The sequence below is a fragment of the Notothenia rossii genome (genome assembly GCF_949606895.1).
Source record: "Notothenia rossii genome assembly, chromosome: 1".
NCBI lineage: Eukaryota > Metazoa > Chordata > Actinopteri > Perciformes > Nototheniidae > Notothenia > Notothenia rossii.
The window spans coordinates 30,105,024-30,126,295 of NC_136912.1; the positions used below are offsets into that span (position 1 = coordinate 30,105,024).

Consider the following 21,272-nt stretch of genomic DNA (forward strand, 5'->3'; position numbering starts at 1 on the left):
ATTTCATTTGTGTTTTGCGACAGTTGTATTCTGCCTTGTTCATGCTGCCCTGCTTGGCCAGGTTGCTCTTGAAAAAGAGATTTTTATCTCAATGAGACTTTTAGCTGGTTAAATAAAGGATATGTATATTTTATATACAATGATATGCCATAAAAGGGCGCAGACTCAGGAAGGAGAGAGCAACCACCAAACAGGTCCAACCCAAACCCTCCACCACTACATTCCCCTGTCCACATTCCACAAGAATAATCGGGTCCAGAATCGGCCTCTATGCCCACCTGAAGACCCACAAGGACCAAGAAGGAGGACAGTCATACTCGACTACGAGTGACCGCCGATGATGATGATTCGTCTGCCTGTATTGTTTTGTGTTAATTTGTGTAACATTGTTCATGCTGCCCTTCTTGGCCAGGTTGTTCTTGAAAAAGAGATTTTTATCTCAATGAGACTTTTAGCTGGTTAAATAAAGGATATGTATATTTTATATAAAATGATATGCCATAAAAGGGCGCAGACTCAGGAAGGAGAGAGCAACCACTAAACAGGTCCAACCCAAACCCTCCACCACTACATTCCCCTGTCCACATTCCACAAGAATAATCGGGTCCAGAATCGGCCTCTATGCCCACCTGAAGACCCACAAGGACCAAGAAGGAGGACAGTCAAACTCGACTACGAGTGACCGCCGATGATGATGATTCGTCTGCCTATTGTTTTGTGTTAATTTGTGTAACCTTGTTCATGCTGCCCTTCTTGGCCAGGTTGCTCTTGAAAAAGAGATTTTTATCTCAATGAGACTTTTAGCTGGTTAAATAAAGGATATGTATATTTTATATAAAATGATGTGCCATAAAAGGACAGTGGTGTAAAGTACCAACGTGCATTTACTCAAGCACTTTACTTAAGTACAATTTTGACAGACCTACTTTACTTGAGTATTTCAACGTTTTTCTACTTTGTAGTTCTAACCCACTACAATTAGAGGTAAATAATGAACAAGCTACCCTGCAGTAAATAAAGTAATTAAAACTATCTGCACATTTACCAGCTTTGATAAACACAGTAATGCATCATAAACATAATCAAAAAAAATAATATAATAATAATAATAATAATATATAATATAAAGTGTAATACAATCATTTTGAAATGGGCCAATCTGCATAATAAGTACTTTTACTTTTGGTACTTTGAATATATTTTTGATGCTAAAACGTTTGTACTTTTACTTGAGTAACATTTTGAATGAATTTCAAAACGATTTGGTTTGACTTGTAACAGAGCATTTCTTTACTCAGGTACAAGTACAAACTACAAGATCTTAATAGTTCTCTCCACCTCTGTAAAAATATTTAGCTTTGACAGAGTTTGATGAAAAATATATGCATTTTGTCGAAGAACTACATATCCCATAATGCCACGCTTTGAAGATGACCAAATGGAACACAGAGCGGACAACCCGATGTGACAGCTGAGCTTGAAGTTTGCTGGGGGAAACTTCTGCGCCGACAACGACGTTGAATAGACCAAATAAACATGTAAGTTTATATTTTCCCTCTTTCGATACGTTCTGCTGTATTTCCATTAACAATTATGTAGTAAACCTGTCGCCTGGGTGTATGTTTCTTAAACTGTCCAAACTTGGTAAGAGGACATTTCCATACGCTGCAGGGTGGGAGTCCTGCTCCGGGCGTCAAGTGTGAATGTTTCGGCTCAAATTGTCTTGTTTATATCTTCGTTGTTTCGACCTATTATATCGAAACACTAACCTTTTGACTAACTGTATACCATAAACATTGGTGACAGTTTTGGCCGGACGTGAAAATAAGTTGCTTATAAGGTGTATTTCACAAGCTAGCTAACTTTGTGGTTTTGCTAATTATGGTAGGTATCATCATGATAGCTAGCAGGCGTTAATGCTTGAAGTGAGATTGGGAATCAGAATTCAACTCTCAGTCTTTGACGTAGTTTGTTTTAAATATAGTTTAACAACATGGTAAACACAATCGCTTTTATCAGTAACAATTAGTCCGTGAGAGTAAAATCGTTGCCTTTCATCTTTAACCCCTCCTTCAGTAGTTGAGGTTAACAAGTCCCCCTTCATTGGTAATCCTGCAGGTGTGGAGCTTGCAGAAGTAACAATGGCTTCTACATATTCCCTTTTTCCTCTTTAATACATAGTTTTAATGTGCAGTCACACAGAGTAGAGACTCAGAGGTGCAGCCTCTGTACACACATACATGAATGGCATCTTTGTTGGTAAAAAGCACATTACTCACTGTGTTCAACACAATTGGCATTACTAATGCAGAGTGGAAAACACTGCTGACACAAAAGGAGGTATTATTAACACTATGAATTAAGGAGCACATGATTACCCTCCATATAATAAAGCCAAGAGGAAAGATTGAGTGAGATGTCTTTGGTTGTGTCTCTCATAACCTTTACACTTATAGAACAACTAGGAAAAAATATACAAGCTTGAAAAGAACACTTAATTATACCATGTTTAAATTGCATTGATTATCTTTGTTATTTTAAAGGTGGGGTAGGTCATTTTGGAGAAACAAGCTCGAGTGCGCTAGAATTTGAAAATACACAACCGGAAAAAATCTGCCACTTCCTTGCAGAGCCCCTCCTCCAACACACACGAACGCGCACATGACCAATGAGGGCACGAGATAAGTTTGTGCACAGGTGGAAGGCTGACAGGCAGGTAGGCCATCCAGTTATTTCAGCCGGGCCGGGTTACTTTTTTAAACAGTGAGGTAAATGTGCATGTATGTCGTTCAGTATGCGTTTACAGGTGAATACGTCTGCATTTCCTGCCAAATACTAGCCTCAAAAAGATTAAAATAGAATGAATGCAAATAAACTACTTCTACTAATAATAATAATCATAATCAATTCAATAATATAAATACTATATTATTTCATTATAATATAGTCATGACAAAACATGCTTTGCAGGGTTTCCCACACATAGACTATACTTGGGCGGGCCGCCCAGGTATATTAACGGCCGCCCAAGTATATTTCGCGACCCATTTAAGTTTTTTTTCCCGTTTTTTTTCTTCGTCCGTGACCACGACGCCATCTGCGATCGATTAACTTGTGGACAATGATCCCTCGCTCTACGTCTCCTGTACCCAGTCCCGGACTGGCCATCGGGGGATTTCCCGATGGTCTGGCCTGTTAAGTGGCCTGCCTCACACAGGGTGACTGGCTGTCTACATGATGTGGCCTGCTGACATGGCCACTGTCATACAGATCATAAATCAAAGCCCTTGATTGGTCTCTGTGTGTCATTCAAGCTCGGGATAACCTCAGCTCAGGTGAGGTAAAGGACTCTCTGAGTGTTTAGATAGTTAACTTAGTCTAAGTTCTCAGTGGGTCTCAAACAGTTTGGTCACCATTTATGTAAACACATATTTCCATTTGAGAGGGTAGTGATTAGTAAAATATGCATGAATAAATAAATAAAAAGTTAACTAGGTGAAAAAAGGTAAGTTACACTTTTAAAACTTGTTGAGAGCTAAAACCAGTCTTTGCTGCTGCCTGAAAGAGGAGAGGAGAGAGACAGGAGAGGCTGGTTCAGGAGCCCAGACACACTCACAACTATACATGAACCAAAAATAAATTAATAAACAAGTTTCAGTGTTTTTTTCATATTGGAAATGGTATGTGATTGGTTATGGCCATGATTTTATGATTATTGAAATGTATACAGTTCTGTTTAATATAGGTGTTTCCATAGATCTCTTTATTTCCCCTTCAAAATGCACCAGATTGATGCATTTAACTCCAAAAAAAAAAATATATCTTATGTTTATGTGTGGGTAGTAGATTTAAACTATAGGGTATCGCGTGAAGGGTCTGCTTACAAGCGCTACGACCACCCCCCCAAGTATATTTCAGATCTGTGGGAAACACTGAACTGATATTTCTTAAATCTGTATTGAAATGTAGTTCCCTCTGTCAGCAATGTATCAACAACTACACACACATGTCTATCAGTATTTCTCTGTGTTGTGGTTGACATGATGATGACTGTTAGGAGTTAAGGGGAGGGGCTGAGCATCACCATGAAATGTGCAAATTGATATAAAAATGAATAAAAGGGGAAAAAATGCTCCATGTTTTTTAGGCTGTAAACTTTAACTGTTATGTAAGCCAACTAGAGAGACAGTTTATCACTCTTCCTCCTGTACATTAGCAGATAAAAGGCATCACATACTTGAATGAATGGTAAATAAAGAATGCTGGAAATAACTGCATCTCCATTAGCCTATATGCCAGGGTTCGGCAACAGGCGGGCCGCGGTCCGGATCCGGACCCAGACGCCGACCTATACGGACCTATAATCAATACATTGATAGGGCGATTTCAATTTTGACGGGGCGATTCTATTTTAACCGCTGCCGACAGGGGGCAAAAGAGACGAGTGAGCGATACAGGGAGAGAAAAACAGAAGAAGAGACGAGAGAACGGCAGATAGAAGCGGAGAGGAAAGTGAACAGGCGTGTTAGCGGCAGACAGGGAGAGACAAATAATTACACATGGCGCTCTCCAAGAAGAGGAAAGTGGACAGTCAGAACAGAGCTTGTAACCCTGAGTGGACTCATTCATGTTCATCCTTCCCACTGGGAGCACAGAACCAGTGTGTCTAATTTTTTCAGAGACCGTGGCGCTCATTAAAAGTGCCAAAACGCCACAATGAGACAAAACACAAAGTGTTTGACCAAACATTCCCTTTCAAGTCAGAACTGAGGTAAAAAAAAAAAATACCGTTCCAGGGCAGGCAATGAGCACCTGCATGTGTGTATGAGAATGGCCCTGATACCATTTCAGCCCAGATTGACAAAATCCTGGCAGGACAAGCTCGAGCTCAATTCTAGCACTGAATTAAAGAAAAGTGAGTGAGGGACTGCAATATAAGAGGGAAAGAAAGAGAAACTTTAAAACCGTTCAATTGTTATGATGTGTAAAGACTGATATTGTTCTATAATGGTCTGAAACTGTTAAGTCATGATGTGAAACGGTTAACAAAGAAAAAGAGAAACTCAAGCTGCTGCTGCACTTTATTTTATTTATCTAAAATTAAACAATTTTAAGATGCACATATTTTCAAAAGCTATTTTATTTATTTTCTCTATTTTATTTTTAAATGCAGCCCGAGAGGAACATTACACATATCCACAGTATTTACTGTATATCTGTATAGTTCAATGTTAATTGACAATATTGTTGTTTATGAATTGTACTTTCTTTATTTGATTGGCAGTCAGTTGTTGATGACATGCAGACGTTGATAAAGCTGCAGGCTACTTCAATATATATATATATATATATATGGACCTCGTTGAATTTTAGTTGAATACCCTTGCTATATGCTATGCAGAGAGACTGCCTTCTTCATGTCGTGAATTGCAGCTGATGTTTTAATGGCAATTGGCAATTTGACTTATACAACATTCGCAAGTTGTACAATAACCCACCTTCGAGGCATGCTCTAGTTTCTTCATGTTTTTTTCCCCTCTTGCTGTGCCGGACTGAAACTGTCTTTTCACCGACATCTCTTCACCTGCACTAGTGGCCGTATCAAAGCCGTGATTGGTCAGATGTCGACTCGATTCATTGCAACGGAGTCAGGTTACAGACATGCTCCCCTTGTCACCTCTCACTCTCACTCTCGCGGGGGGTGCGCGGAGAACTGAGTGGAGAACTGAGTGGAGAACTGCACACAGCAGCTGAGGCCCCCCTGCAGCCTGCGTGATTGGCCTGTAGGGAGGGGCGGCCCTATCTGTAGCCGTTTTCAATGGCATTGAATTTCTGCAATTATTAAATATCATAAACTATACAATATTAGAGGGCACCAAGTCATCCTCAGCATAAATTTGTTTTCTCACACAGTTTATTTTCCCTGAACACAATAAAAAGTATTGTGATCTAACTTTGGAGGAAAACAGAACCTTTATTTGAATTTGTTGTCGGAGTTACTTCGAACTATCATTGCTGCTAACTCTGCTTTTACTACTGCTTTTAATGATGTATTTGTCTCTATTTATTTTATTACTGCAGTGAGAGATGCCAACGAAATGTCGTTATAGTCTGTATGATGACAAAAAAGATATTCTATTAACTATAGTACAGTCTCAGCTCAAAAAGTTCTGCATGGGTTAAGAATTTAAACTCCTTTCTTTTGGATATGATCTTGTGTGATGTAATCAAATATTTGAGCTGTTCTCTATGATATCATGATTGTGTCAGGTTACATGTTAGATAACAGAAGATGTGGCTGTGTTGCTACTATTTCAGAACAAGTGGAATATCCAAAAGAAACCACAATGCCCTTTTTTGGTAACCTTGAACGAGACTCTACTGTAAGCAATACATAAACAAATCAAATTGTCTTGCATCAGTGTGGTAGTCGTGTTGCTAAGGAGAATACATTCAAAAAGCACGAGTAGTCTTTGGTTTATGATAACATATTTCCAGTTGACTTGTTTTTTGTTATAACTGAACCTATTCTGTCCCAAGTATTATGTAAAGCCAGATTTATTGTGACGGCCTCTGTGAGCTTTATGCTAAACTGCACAAACTGATGTTACTTACCAACTTATCGATAAGTAAATGTGTGTCTGTACCCCCCCAGGATGTAGCTTTAACTGGTCATGAAGATACATCTCAGATAACAATGAACAAAGCTAGATAAACTCAACTCTAAATGTGTAAAGGTATCCATTTTGTAGAATTGTACAGTTAAACAGAAGAAGCACACATTTATAAAGAGCGTAAGGAATCCACTGGCCTTTTAACAGATAGCGACAGTAGACATATTAATCTCTGATGACAGTCTGTAAATCAGTGACCAGTAGTGCTGGGAAACAGACTTGGCATTGTTGCAGTGACAAAGGTTGAACTATAGGTTTTATTTGGATAGCACAGTAGAAACCAGAGCCAGGAGATTTGCAGAGTTTGGTTAATGCAAATAACCGTGTCCATGTCATGAGGACGTGGGACATCCTGAGCTTCTGCAGAAACACCAACACCTTACAGACCTCTGGCTCTGCTTAAGTTTCAGTCTGTTTCTCAGACATAATAAACCAGCACGCCTTTTCTCCCTACGTCCCTCCTCCTCCTCCTCCTTCATCCCCCCTTCAGCCCCACCTCCATCCCGCCTCACTTTTTTTTTCTCTCTCTCTATCTCTCTCTCTCTCTCTCTCTCTCTCTCTCTCTCTCTCTCTCTCTCTCTCTCTCTCTCTCTCTCTCTCTCTCTCTCACAGGACACTCGGGACAGGACAGAAGCCGGCCGGTAAAGCAGCCCAGAGAGCATTTCATTTAACGGACGCACACTAAAGGAGACGGTACCTTAAAAACACTGGATATCACTCATCACATGCTAAGATAACTACTGCAGCATAACAGTAAGTCTGTTTCAGTTGTTTTTAATAATCATTTGGCTTGCTGGCATGTCCCCTGTTATTAGCATTTGGCTAATGTTGCTGTATTCTGATCTGGAGCCTTTAGCTGCTTGTGTTTGTCCCCTCGTTATATTTGTCATGTCAGCAAAAATGAGTTGCATAAATTAATGTTTTTTCCGTCATATTAGGCCACTTTTTTTTTAGCAAAAGTTCAATTATTTAAAATCTGGGCATTCTTGAACCAACCCTGCTGATTAGCTGTCCGAGAGCAATTAATTTCCCTCTATGATTAATTGTTATGATCGCCTTTCAACTTTCAAATGTGACCAAGTGGGAGAGACTTCCCCTTTTTGTTTTCTGCTTGATAACTGTTTATCATCATAACAAATAGGAACGCCTCACTATTAATCAGACAATTGGGACTCAAAACATAAAACACTGTCATCAGTAGCTAGACCTTTTTACCTTTCAGTGCAACTGTCATTACAGCTGACACATTTCTGTTTGTTTGATTTGATCTATTACCCTAAATACATAGGTGTGAAAGGAAGGTACCTTTTCACACATAGTAAGTTTGATTAAATCATCTTGTGTCCCTCCCTAAAAGTACTTTTGAAGCTAAGTGCAGCGATGTTATGATGTGTTCAGCTTTCTGTCCCTTCAGAATGTCTCAAAGACACTTAGTGGTGTACAGTGACCTGCATCACAACAGTCTATGGGTGTGAACATTAGGTAGTTAGTTACGTGTGGATTGACCTCCATTATTTTCCCTCAATAGTTTTAGTTACATATTTACCTATAACTATACATTGGAGTATCTTTAAAGATCTTTTAAGAACACAACAGATTACAGACAAACAGATCTGAGGACACATAAGGGCTTTTGATTTGAAGAACACAATAATGATTTCGACCTTGCCTCTTGATTAGCTGTTACAATTCTGTTTTAAAGGTCAAGGCATTCAGTAACTCAGCAGACTGGATCTGTGCCCTACACTACTCTTTAACCATTAGTCAGTCAAGTTGTTATTCCTGCGCAGATCTCAAAGCTCTACAGGGTGAGTTTGTTGAGATATAGCTCTGATGATTAAAACCAGAGTGTTTTGGTGCCTTAAGGCCCAGATACACCGGCCAGTCACCCAGGGGCGGATCTAGACAAATATTCATGGGGTGGCAAGAGGGTGGCGGGAGAATTTCAGGGGTGGCATCCCCTTGCAGAAGTATATGCTGATTTAATCGCAGTCATATCAATCAATGTTAACTTGGAAAGCCACAATATTGATATTTTAACTCAATAAAATTAGGTGACATTATTGTGGCACATCAGTAAAGCCTTAAATATAAATATATAAAGTGGCCCACGTAATTTAATGAATTTTAACTGAATGAGTTGGTTTAACTCTTAGACCAGCAGGGGTACCAAATATGCAGACTGCTGCAATAAGTACATTAACTGTCTCATCGATGTGTGTCTGTATGAATATGATAATATTAACAATCATATTATTCCTATCAGCTGTCAATCACTGTTATGATTCACATATTCAGTGTTATTATTAAATAAACTATATTTTTTGGAGGAGTTAATGATGAACTTTCCTCAAGATGCTTGCTCACCCTCCTTCAAATTTGAAAGACCAGTAATTACTATCATAATTCAAAAGAATCAAAGGAACAGTTCAGCGCCCCACAACTTCATTGCAAACAGTTACAACCTTGACTTTACATCAGTAAGAAAAAACATTAAAGAAATGACTAACTGCATCAGTTAGAGTTAAAAAAACGTGTATTCAGCTAAAACATACATCGCTGCGGTTATTATCCAGTGGAAAGCCCTTACCTACTGGCCTAGTTAAATCAAAGTGGTTACTTTTTTTTGGCTGGGCAGTGAAGTTTTACACACCGTCTTATTTGACTTTCTCAGGACTTGAAACTGTTTTTTGGGGGCAGACCCCCACAAAGAAGAAACATATATTTACACATGTAAGGTCATCTTCTTAAACAGTTTATTATTCTCATCGACTCATCCGTGAGCAGAGCATCAAGTTGGCATGTCTATAACAGCTGAATGTGGTGATTACCATCTTGATCAGTAAAACGCCACACAAAGTTATTAAAATTTAAAGCTGGTGCGTTTTGATTCAATGCTGAGTACAGCCACTTGACAGGCTCTTCTCTGTCATAGTAGACCGCAAACAGTTGCGGGCGCCAGAGTATTTGTGTTGGGTAATCTATGGTAGGGCTAACCCATACAGTGGTGGGGCTCAAGTCAGTATTTGCAATGTAATTACATACACGCTCCCCTTGACAGTGAAACGCCACGCGTGAAGTTTAGATTATTTCTCTGTCTCAATCCAAATTGAACTGTATGAAATAAAAAGGCACATTTGTCTTGTAGTAAATAAAAAGGGCGACCTGGAGCCAATCCTGCAATTTCCCCACAGGTGAAAGAGTGGAAAACCCAACCCCTGCAGGGGGGTCTGCAGGGATTCTCCCCCAGGAGATTTTTTGAAATACTAACATCAAATACACATTCTGGTGCTCTCTTGAGAAGAAAAATAAATAAATATATATTACTACACGACGTATTTCAAAAAATGAATGCCATTTTAGTTTTTTGTTACTTTGCTCTGAAAGCTGAACCTGCTGCTCCTCACAGATAGGAGAGGGAAAAGGCTGTGTGAATTACTTTACATTGTGGATAAGGGTGGATAGCCCCCATTGTTCTGTGTGGGGGGAGGGGTTACAAGGCTCGAATCTTGTGCTGCATTCACTTGCACTCGGACATTAGAGATTTTCTCTCATAAATGTTCCGATGAGCCACAACCTTTCTTTCAAAACAAAGCTGCCAAATGGGGTGTCAGCTGGGGTGGCAAGGCATTTTTCTGAGGTGGCAGCTGCCACCCCGTGCCACCCCGTAGAACCGCCACTGCAGTCACCTGAGAAGTCGCCGACGCCGACACCGACTGTTGCGTCGCCGGACTCTCCTGCGTATTTGCCGACTTCGCGCACTGGAACACACCGCAAATCCGAGCCGAGCACGTATGAACTGCGCATACGTGAGTGGCAATAACTCTCCTTACCAGCAGGCGGGGGTAGTGTGTATTCATCATTCAAAAGAGGCAACAACCAGAACAACCGGAAGACAGAGAAGAAGAACAGACTCCGTGATATAAACAAACAACAAATAGCGTTTTTCTTTCCATTTTCACTCTCGTCCATTGAAAACATGAACGAACAGGAGCTCTATAAACCGATGAGGTGAAATAGCCGTCCGTGTGTGTTCAATCTTCAATTTTAAATGATTTGTTTACCTCCCTCACTTCCGTTAACGCTTCTCATGCACTGATTCGCTAGCTGAACAGCCAATCAGTGTTATCCCTTTGTCCGACTTCCGGTGGTGTTCCCGACGCCGATTCAACATGTTGAATCGGCAAGAAAAGGCGTCAGGTCGGCAGAAAAGACCCGATGGTGCGGCGCACACCACTCCGAATAGGGCGTGCCCACGCTCATGTTCGGCCCGACTCCCATTTGCTGCCGATTTCGGGCCGGTGTATCTGGGCCTTTAGGAGCAGATTTAAAGGACCACATGTTGAGCTCACAGAGCAGATTGGCCTTTAGAGACTCAGTAGTTGGTTTTTTGGTTTTTGTAACCACTTTCTTTTCTTGTGCAGTTGCTGTCCAGATTTAGTTCTTCCAGCTGGGTGACATTCTTGCTCTAGTCTTTCTTACTAGCCTCCTGTTTTTTCCCATGCTCTTTTCCTCCTGTTTGTCACTTTGATCTCTCGATACTTTCCAGCTTCTCAACACCATAGTTCCTAGTACTGTAGTTAGTGGATACATTACATATACATATACAGTATCGCACATAAAAACTCACTTGTTCCAGCATTTCACATGTGAGGCTTTGTTGCTTTTCACATTATTGTGAACTGAATATAACAGTTTTTCTCCCCTTATTTGTACATGACTTTGTGGACTAAATGGTTAATCAATCATTTTCGTATGAAAAACAGATAAATCAGTATTTATAATTAAGCATTAGTGGCCCCATTACTCTTTCCTGTAATTCTCATGCTTTAAAGTGCCTTTTTTCATTATCAGCCCAATTCCCGGCTCTCTTTGTTGTGGCAAACTGCAGTATTTATTTTGCATCATGCATCAGATCCTGTCTTTTGTAATGATGAAGGCTTTGTGTTTACACTGTGCCTAGCTCAGCGTGATATTAAAAAAATTGCTTATTAATAGTATAACAGATATCAGCACAGATATCATGTTGCATGAATATCTGTGAAGGTGACCCGTGTGATGCCTCCAGGCCGTCTGTAGTGAGTTTAAAATGCTCGTTTTAGTTTTAAACTCTTAATTTCTCAGCCGTCACTTCATTCACCTTTTTATGGATGATATCACAGAATGAAAAATAAACTTGACCAAGAACATATGAGTTGTTAATGATTAACCAATTCAACGCCATGTCTGCCGTTGCCAGCTGTATCATTTCCAATAATGAGAGCATGATGTAATTCATTGGATAATACCTGCCACTGGTTTCAGAACAGGACAGTTTTTATCTGGAGCTGTTCTAGTTCTACCTAAATCTTAATGGCCAAATGATAGTAAGCAATTTGTTACACTTTTACAACACTGGTTAGAATCCTCTGGTATCTCACGAGTCGTTTAAAAAATGTAAATTCTTGGGGTCACTCACAATTTGATTTTAATTCAACTTGAATTTACTAAGTAGGTGTGCCAAATTCAGGATGTACTCTAGTCCGCAGTTGGCTAACGTAGCATTGTGGCTAATGTAGGATAAAAAGGCAGTAAAACTGGTATTTTGTGTACATTCACAAGAAATGACAAATAATGCTTGACACAACTTTGATTTGTGAATAGGGTAACTCTCAATCAGAAGCAGAAAGTTCCTATGCAGAAAAAATGTTGTCTGAAATACAGTTAAATTAAAGTCTAATATCAGAATCAGAAACAGGTTTATTGCCAGGTAGGTTCACACTTGACTTGATGTCATGGTGCAGACATAAAATATAAAACAAAAAATCTAATATAAAACAAAAAATCTTTAAGGACACGTAATACAATATAGTTAAATAGCAATGTGAAGCTGACCGTTGAGCGGCCCGACCAAGCAAGGAGGCAGAGGCAGAACGTCCAAAATACAACCCGGTGTGGGCATTTATTACTCACGGGCACATGCCTCAATCTCGCTGTTCACGTGAGCACAGTCACCAGCCACAAGGATCTCACACACCCTACCTTGTCCGCTGACAGGGTAAACAGAGCCTAAATAAACACACACACTAATCAATCAACAAGACACAGGTGAGGGGGGAGGAGACAACACAGGGCACCAGGTGCACACAATCAACAGCAACAGACATGGGGGCCGTTTCTCAATCTCGAGGAAACTGGCTTCCAAGCCAATATTTCAAGGATACTACGTCATCGAGTGCCGCCGAAGGACTGTTCCAATCTCCAGCATACTTTGAATTCCACGAGGCCGCGTCCTTGGTTTGGGGGTAATTTCGAGGCTGCACATGGGTAGACTTCGGGTCCTTAAAATCCCCACAATGCTTTGCGCAATGTAAGGCAGGGCCTCTCATATGACGCACACCTGCACACTTCCTAGCCTGTTCCACTCTACGTTTTCCGAATGCCAGGAAGGATTCTTGCCTAGCTTCTGAAGCAAAAGACTCGGAAGACATGTGCAACCCAAGCAAGCATCCTCGCGATTGAGAAACGGCCGGGGAAAGGGAACACTTTTCAAAATAAAACACATGTGCAATATACAAAGCCCGAAGCCGTCAGTCCACAGTGACGAAGCCATCTTCGTCACAAGCAATAAAATAAAGCAGTAATTTACATGGAAATAGAATGCTATGAATGAATTATAGGATATGAAACAAGAAATATGTGCAGTAAGCAGCAGGGACGTGCACAGGTACGGGCTAATGTTGCCCGGGCAACGGCCCGTTTGGCCTTTTTGGCTGACCTGCCCCTCTGGAGAGAGCGAGAGTTTGTTTTTCTTTTTTCTGTTGTGGCCGAATCAACATGATAAGCCCACAATAAGAATTGTAGCGTCTCGCCGCGGGAAACACACTTTGTCAGCGCTGTCATCTGCCGGTGCGTTAAGACCACCTCAGTGTTGGATTTTGGAAACTTGCTTTTGAGTTGTCTCATGGCAGTTAGGGTATAAGGGACAAACCAGGGGACTTTACTTCCTCTTGATACCGTCGGTTATTTACAAAAAAACACCTAAATATAGCCTACTTGTTGTTATTGTGCTTCTGTGTCTTTTCATCTGTAAACTCCCTCAACGGGCCCGCTCGCTCTCTTTTCTTGATCGCCCTCTCACGGGTGAACAGTTCAATGTCCCTCTTCATTGTAGGATTTCTGCCATGTCTCCACTTTAGTTTGACCATCTCTGTTACTAAGTTATGGAATACTAAATAAATAATTAATTAGATACCTTACCGTTACGGTCTGCGCTCATAAAGAATGATAAGAATAAGAATAATGCGTATTGAACTGGTTTCATTAATTAGAGATTTTATTTAAGGAGGCCCTATTGTATCAGTATGTCTGGACAGCAGTTACAATGGTCAAACTACATTAGAACAGAATTTTCCCCAATTTGTCTTTAATAGTTACTAACATTAGATATGTTAATGAGATATGGACCGCAAAACAAAAAATTTCCCTGGTTTTCATTTTTAAAATCAAGTTACCGAATGCAATAGTCGCCTTAGCTTAATTTGTTATGGGATGTGAATTACTGTTCAATTTAGTTGATGTAATAATAGTTTGGTTTCTTTTACATTAAAAAACAAGTTACAATTTTCAAAAGGTCTTTTTATCGGGGGGAGGACCTTTTTCCAGTTTAGAGCAATAGCCCCTGCAAATGTCTGTGCACGTCCCTGGTAAGCAGTATGAACATTGTGTGCATGAATGTAATGCATATAGAGACTACATTGTGGCTGAGGTAAAGTGTCAGTGGGGGCCGGGCCTTGTTTAAGAGGCCGGTAGCGGAGGGGAAGAAACTTTTCAGGTGGCGAGAGGTTTTGGTCCTGATGGAGCGCAGACTCCTGCCAGAGGGGAGGGGGGTGAACAGTTTGTGTCCAGGGTGGGAGGGGTCTGTCACTATCTTCCCTGCCCGCCTCAGGGTCCTGGAGGCGTGCAGGTCGTGGAGGGATGGCAGATTACAGCCGATCAACTTCTCTGCAGAGCGGATGACACGCTGCAGCCTGCCCTTATCCTTGGCTGTGGCTGCGGCGTACTAGATGGTGATGGAGGAGGTGAGGATGGACTCCATGATGGAGGTGTAGAAGTTCACCATCATCGTCTTTGGCAGGTTGAATTTCTTCAGTTGCCTCAGGAAGAATATCCTCTGCTGGGCTTTTTTGATGAGGGAGCAGATGTTCTGCTCCCATTTGAGGTCCTGGGGGATGATGGTGCCCAGGAAGCGGAAAGACTCCACAGCAGTTACTTGGGGGTCACACAGAGTGATGGGGATGGGTGGGGCTGCGTTCTTCCTAAAGTCCACAACCATCTCCACTGTCTTCAGGGCGTTGAGCTCCAGGTGGTTGTCCCCACACCAGGTCGCCAGATGGTCCATCTCCCACCTGTAGGCGGACTCGTCCCCACCAGAGATGAGTCCGATGAGGGTGGTGTCGTCTGAACTTCAGGAGCTTAACAGACTGGTGACTGGAGGTGCAGCTGTTGGTGTACAGGGAGAAGAGCAGAGGGGAAATGTTACATATAGTACAATTATTTTTCTCTGAATGATTTGTTGCTACCTGGTTTTTGGACGAACGTTTAAGTAAGACGATCAGTTTAAACGTGACAATACTTTTCATTACCATCCAAAGTTTGCAGCCCAGTCAATTTGATGACAGTCAGAGCTACTTATCTGGTTTATTGTGCTCTTTGATTGCCTTAAAACAGCATAAAGGATCAATGTGTTTGTTTAGTCCAGTGTGAAGGTCATAGATCTTGTAACCTAGGCAGCAGATGGCAACTTGGATAGAGGTCTATAACTCGTCACACATCATATTGCAGTTGTATTGCTCCATAAATGTCTTGTGATGCAGCGTTTGTGTGTGTGTGTTTGTGTCTGTGTGCGTGCAGGCAGGTTGCAGGTATGAGTAGTGTTTGGACTTAATACTGTTCAGACCGTGAGTTGTTGCACGTCCGCTTATCTCTGGACCGTAACAAGCTGCAGTTGGGTCATCTTATCCTCTGAGCTGATAAGATTCAAATATTGAATCCAGCCTGAAGTTTGTATCTCGGCTTTTTTACACATAAATCAGGGGATTTTCATGAAGTGGACGTGGACCTTTTGAAGAACTTCACTGGTTAAGATTTGGCAGTCGAGCAGTATATCTAAAGCAAAGATTCTTAATCTAACCAAAGACTCTAAAACTCTTTCATTACATCATTTGATAATTAAATTGCTGCAATTATCCAGACTTTGTGTCTTATAGTCCGATGTAGTGGCATGAAAGCAGGTGAGTTTATTTGCACGTTGAAGCCCTCGGAGCCAAGGCTCTAGTTAATGTTATTGCTAATGTTACCTATGTTTTGTTTTTTTATATTTCAAGAAGAAAAATAAAGTCAGTGTATTTTTCAGTCTTTAAATCTCATGTTATATTACCCTCGAAGAATGTAGACCACCCTGTAATTTCTAAAAGCAAGCACTTACAGTCTGCTCTTTGAAAGAAAATGGATTTGAGTTTACTTCTCGTTCCCCTTCAACCCACATATATATTATTTTGCATCATGCAGAAGTTCTCCTGTCATCATTAGATTCAGGGACTCGTCATTTGAAGCTTGGTCACATGAACGAGAAAGAACCAAGGGCATGCTGCCTGCCAGATATTCATAATGAAGAAGTCATTAAAGTTGCCTCCATGAAAAATAATTGGTTTCAGCTTTTTGGATCAAAGCTGAAGTAAATACCTTTTTTAAAAAATAAAATAAAAAATACTTATGTTTGTCTCTATAACTTTAAATGTAATGGCAGTTAAGGACAAATGCCAGCTTATTTGAAATGTATTGACTTTAAGAAGCATTTGCTAATCAGTTTCTGACATTAAGTTCTGCTAGCTACAGAAAAGATCATAAGACAGTCACCTGCTGCACTAGCCAGAAGGCTCTTTGATCTGTGTACTCTCCCTTGCACCCCTGTCTCAAATGAGCCCCTCGTTCAGCCCCCTCTGTGTAGCTGTCCTCCCTCCCTTCCTCCCCCCTCCTGCCGGCTCTCGTTCCCTCCTGTGTGCCTCTGCTCACGTACACACCCTCCTGGAAGGGCATTGTTTGCAGAGTACCAACGTAGAGCCCTTTAAACTCCCTGGATTCAAGGTCAAAAGCAGAAACACACTATACATTTCGGAAAAGAAGCAAAAACTATGGCCGTTGTTGCATTTTTTCACTGGATTTTATTATATTAATGTCACATTGAATCTGTTTACAGCACACTGAACCCCCTGGTATTATTTTAAGTTTGTTTTGGTTGCTTTTTCTGGACACAGGTTGGTGCGCTAACCTTCTCAGCAGCTCCACTGTGTTCGATATGAATGATGCTACAGCTGACAGTTTTTTTTTTTATTCCTCTGGCAAAGGGGGGCTAATAACCGTGTCCCCTGGTGTCAGACCTAAGAGTCTGACAGGGTCTCGCTCTGCTGCGTGGCTAACAAACCAACAGTGTGTTTCACTCACTGCCAAATTGGAACTGACGGAGGGTTAATGTTAATGTGAAGAGCCTGGACGACATGCATGTTTTCCTTCTCCACATGAGTACACAGCTTTTGTTTTGTGTGGATGTGAATTTAGGACTTTTAAAAAATATTCCCATGCACACAGGTCTGTTGTGTGTAAATAAGAACTTTAACTCTCCTCATAACACATACTGTAGATATACTAGCGCTGAGCAATATATCAATGTTAGAATTACTCTAGTGAAGACACACTAACTATGGCGGAGCAATATACCAATGTTAGATATGTATCTTTATATGAGACTATTTTTTGTGCATATATTTTATTAAAGAATAAATTGCCAACCCTACAATGTAGTGACTATATCACATTAAGGTATTAGATCAGATATTGGTGTTGCGATATGATTTTCTTTAAGTAACCCAGCCATAACACAAACTTCTAAATGGTTTGCTCTGATGGGGGAGAATCTCAAAGCTGGAGTGTGTGCAGGTGCTGCGTCTCCTCTTGACATCGATAAGAGAGAGAGGATTGAAGGGGGGGTGGGGTGTTGGCCACCAACCAAATCCCTCAGCTGATTGGATGGACTGTGCTGTGGGAAGCAGAGGAGGGGAGTACACCAACAAGGGTGAAGGGAATATAAAGCGGCTGGTGATAGTGATACTGCTGTGGCGGGGGGTTACTTTAATTCAAGTGTAATCTAAAAGGGTCCACAGCTGCAGTCTTTATCTGTGTGTGTGTGTGTGTGTGTGTGTCTCTGCTCTACACATGACAGGCTGCTCGCTGTCCCTTTAATTTGGCCTAACCCTTTGCCCTGTGGCTGCATGTTTTATTGACTGCAATAACTGGGTCGACGTATCAAGTGTCCTTTTGTTACCCGCCTGGCTAAAGCATGAAGCCACCCTCAGACTTGAATTTAAGTACAGTATTGTGTCATTAATAAGCAGCTTTTTAAACTGTATGAGAACCTTTTTTATATATAAAAGATCAGTAAGATTCAGTACGTGGCAACTCTTTATCATTACCATAGCTTTGTATATTGTTTTTGATAAGGAAAATAAATGTTTCTTACAAATATTAACAATAATGTCAAAACACACAAGAACATTCTCCAAAAAATAATTAAATACAAACAACACTACTATTATTATTATTATTATTATTATTATAAAAACAATACCATACATATGTATACGTTAATAATTTAGTTTTTGGGAGAAGGGGTGGGATTAAATAAGTGTAAACTTCTTCCCACCCGTAGTAGTAATATTTTTGTATATCAATTTGACACTGCCTATTTTTAGTATTGTATAATAATTCTCATGTTAAATGTTTGTATTATTGTTTTACACATTCGAAATAAATCGGATAAATAAAAAAATAAAAAAAGACCACCTACAAAATAAATTCTGCGAGTTTTGACTTCATCACTTCCATACACACAACATTATTTAGTTATGCTTGTAGTGTATTATTGTAAAACAACATTTATGGTTGCATTCATACTATGAAAATATGGGGGAGGGATGGCAGATATTCTATAAACAAGAGTTAAATTAGTTTACGAGTAACTACATACATTTAGATGCCAGTTTACTATGCACACCTAGCCCTGTAATAAATCCTCTCTTCACGCAGGTTATGATTGTTGTTGAATTGTATTACACTAAACAGAGAGGTGTCTTTGTTATTTAATTTAGCCCTGCTGATATAGATTGGGTGTGTTAGTTTATTCAAGATGGACCTTAAATACTGTCAAGTGATTGCGCAAAGAACGTAAATATAAAAATAGAGTCTTCTTTTCCAAAGATGTACGTTATTGAATAAAAGAGGTTCTCAATTGTTTTCAGGTATAAAGACCCCTAACAAGACAGAGTATTCTGATGTGACCCTCTTATTTTATTCCCTATTTTTTACACTTCTACAGTCTTAGTGAGAGAAACAAAGGTACACTGTATAAAAACACAAGAAATAATTAAATGATAATAGATGAAGATATGCTTAGATTCTAAGAGGTATATATATTTTTTAATTGGAATGTTATCTATAACTATCATGTATTTAAAATGTTTGTTTTTATGTGACATTTGTAAGACTTTTTATAGAGTGGTATTTTAAATGAGTGAATCTGAAAACCCAGTCCTCACGGTGAAAATCACTGCTGTATGGTGCATACTGTCAGAGATGATATCGACCTAGATCAGTGCAGACTGTATGCATTAACTCTTCGCAGCTGGAGCTGCTGGTGTTAACAGGTGTGTGTGTGTGTGTGTGTGTGTGTGTGTGTGTGTGTGTGTGTGTGTGTGTGTGTGTAATCTGATCTGATCTGTGTGTCGCTTCAGACGGAGGTTACTCTATCCGCGTGACCCTACAACACAGTGAGGAGGCCGGCTCTGTTGTGCTTCTACTGAAAGGCTTTCTGATCAGACAAAAGGTTTGATGCTGGCAGACTTCAGATCTGTTGAAAAATAAATGGGTCTCAGTTACTTGCATGATAAGAGATATTAGAAACTGGCACTAATGGAGTTGCTGGTTTTATTAATAATAATATAACATCTTTTTTGATACAGTTTCATCAAAAAACATTTTTCTTAAAGTAGGGCTTCAACATATTTTCTATTTTAGTATTACTCTTAACCCTTTTGTAGTTTTTAATTGTTTTATTTGTGAGACTGTTGGAAAGACAATTAACCCCATTAACTACTTCTCATATGGAGAGTTGTTTACAAGTTTCAGTTTCTGTGTTAAAAAAACGAGTCTGCAGTTACTAGTTTGCGAGATGTTGTATGCTGGCATTTTTCACCAATTGTGGGCCTATTGAATGGTAAAACAAAAACGTTCAATGTATTCCTAAAAAGCAAAAGTCAAGCAACGTCTAGTTAAAGTTGTTCACTCGTGTTGCTTGAGAAATGTAGAGACTGAAAACAAAACTGTGGTCACACCATATTGCAGGCTTTGTATACATAACTGTATAAGATTGCAATCTTCAATACATACTTATCATAATCAACTGCATTGCTATATTCAATACATTTTGTGTCACCTAGATCCTTTAAACACCCTTTAAACATTCTTGTGGTGGCTATTTGTTCATAAAACTGAAAACAAACCCAAAATCAAAGAGCCGCTAAAGCACCAGGAAGCAAATCTTACACAGGAAAATGTCCATTGTCTAGGCGAGAATTTATTTATTATTTTCTATAAACTACAAAATACAAAGAACACCGGCTTTTATATCTCTTTTCCTGGTAAAAAAAAAAAACTTTTCCAGTGTCGAATCACTCTTCCCCATTACATTACATGTCACTTGTTATTATTGCTTTTATCCAAAGCGACTTACATAGATTTGGGGTGAAGTGTGTTGCCCAGGCAGGGACACAACGAAATGCTGACTGCAGTGGGGTTTGAACCTGTGCTCCCAACACCAACGCTCTAACCACTGCGCCACACGCCTCCACCTCTCTGCAAAAACCAAAACCATAAATAACTACCAAAAAGAACTAAAATATGTCACTCAACTTGCTCTTTATATACAGCAATATAATGAACATAACAATGAACATTTCCAACATCCTAATGACTCTTTTCTCCCCTCTCCTCTTTGCATTCTCCTCTCTAGTTACCTTCTCAGCCAATCAGAGCCTGATGCCCTGGAGGCCTGTGTCCTCTCCCTGAGCCAGCAGGGGGCCTCAGTCCCACAGCGGGACACCCAGCTCTGAGTCAGCCTTCAGCCTGAACCCTCCAGCCCCGTCTCAAGCTGTCCCACCCTGCCTCCCCTCCCTCCTCTCCTCTTCCTTCTCCTCTTTCTCCTCCCTCCTGGCCCCCACAGGCCCACCTGGACTCCCGTTCAGCATTCTCCCTCCATGAGGGGCAGGGGGAGGCGCTTGGGGCCCTCAGGACGGACCCCCGGCCTCTTCATATTGAAACATCTGAGAGCCTCTGGGACCTGGGACAACCAGCCTGCCACGATGTCTCAACTTTAACAGGTGAGTCACAGAGGAAAAATATCTTTCATTTATATATATATAAATATATATTTTTTTAAAAATGTAATCAAGATTCCAAGGTGTATTAAGGTAATTTATCTTTAAAAAAGGCCTGTTAGGTATTTAAACA

At 40.3% G+C, this 21,272-nt stretch overlaps 1 long non-coding RNA gene across 2 annotated transcripts; it reads left to right on the plus strand.

The window, feature by feature from the left end:
• Positions 1-1,438: 1,438 nt before the first annotated feature.
• LOC307045266 lies at positions 1,439-21,029 on the plus strand. 2 transcript variants are annotated; one of them, XR_013809837.1, is made up of 4 exons: positions 1,439-1,538; positions 7,287-7,427; positions 19,499-19,590; positions 20,776-21,029. It is a non-coding gene; the product is annotated as an uncharacterized lncRNA (long non-coding RNA). The 2 variants fall into 2 exon arrangements; XR_013809838.1 differs by lacking the exon at positions 19,499-19,590.
• The last annotated feature ends 243 nt before the right edge of the window (positions 21,030-21,272 follow it).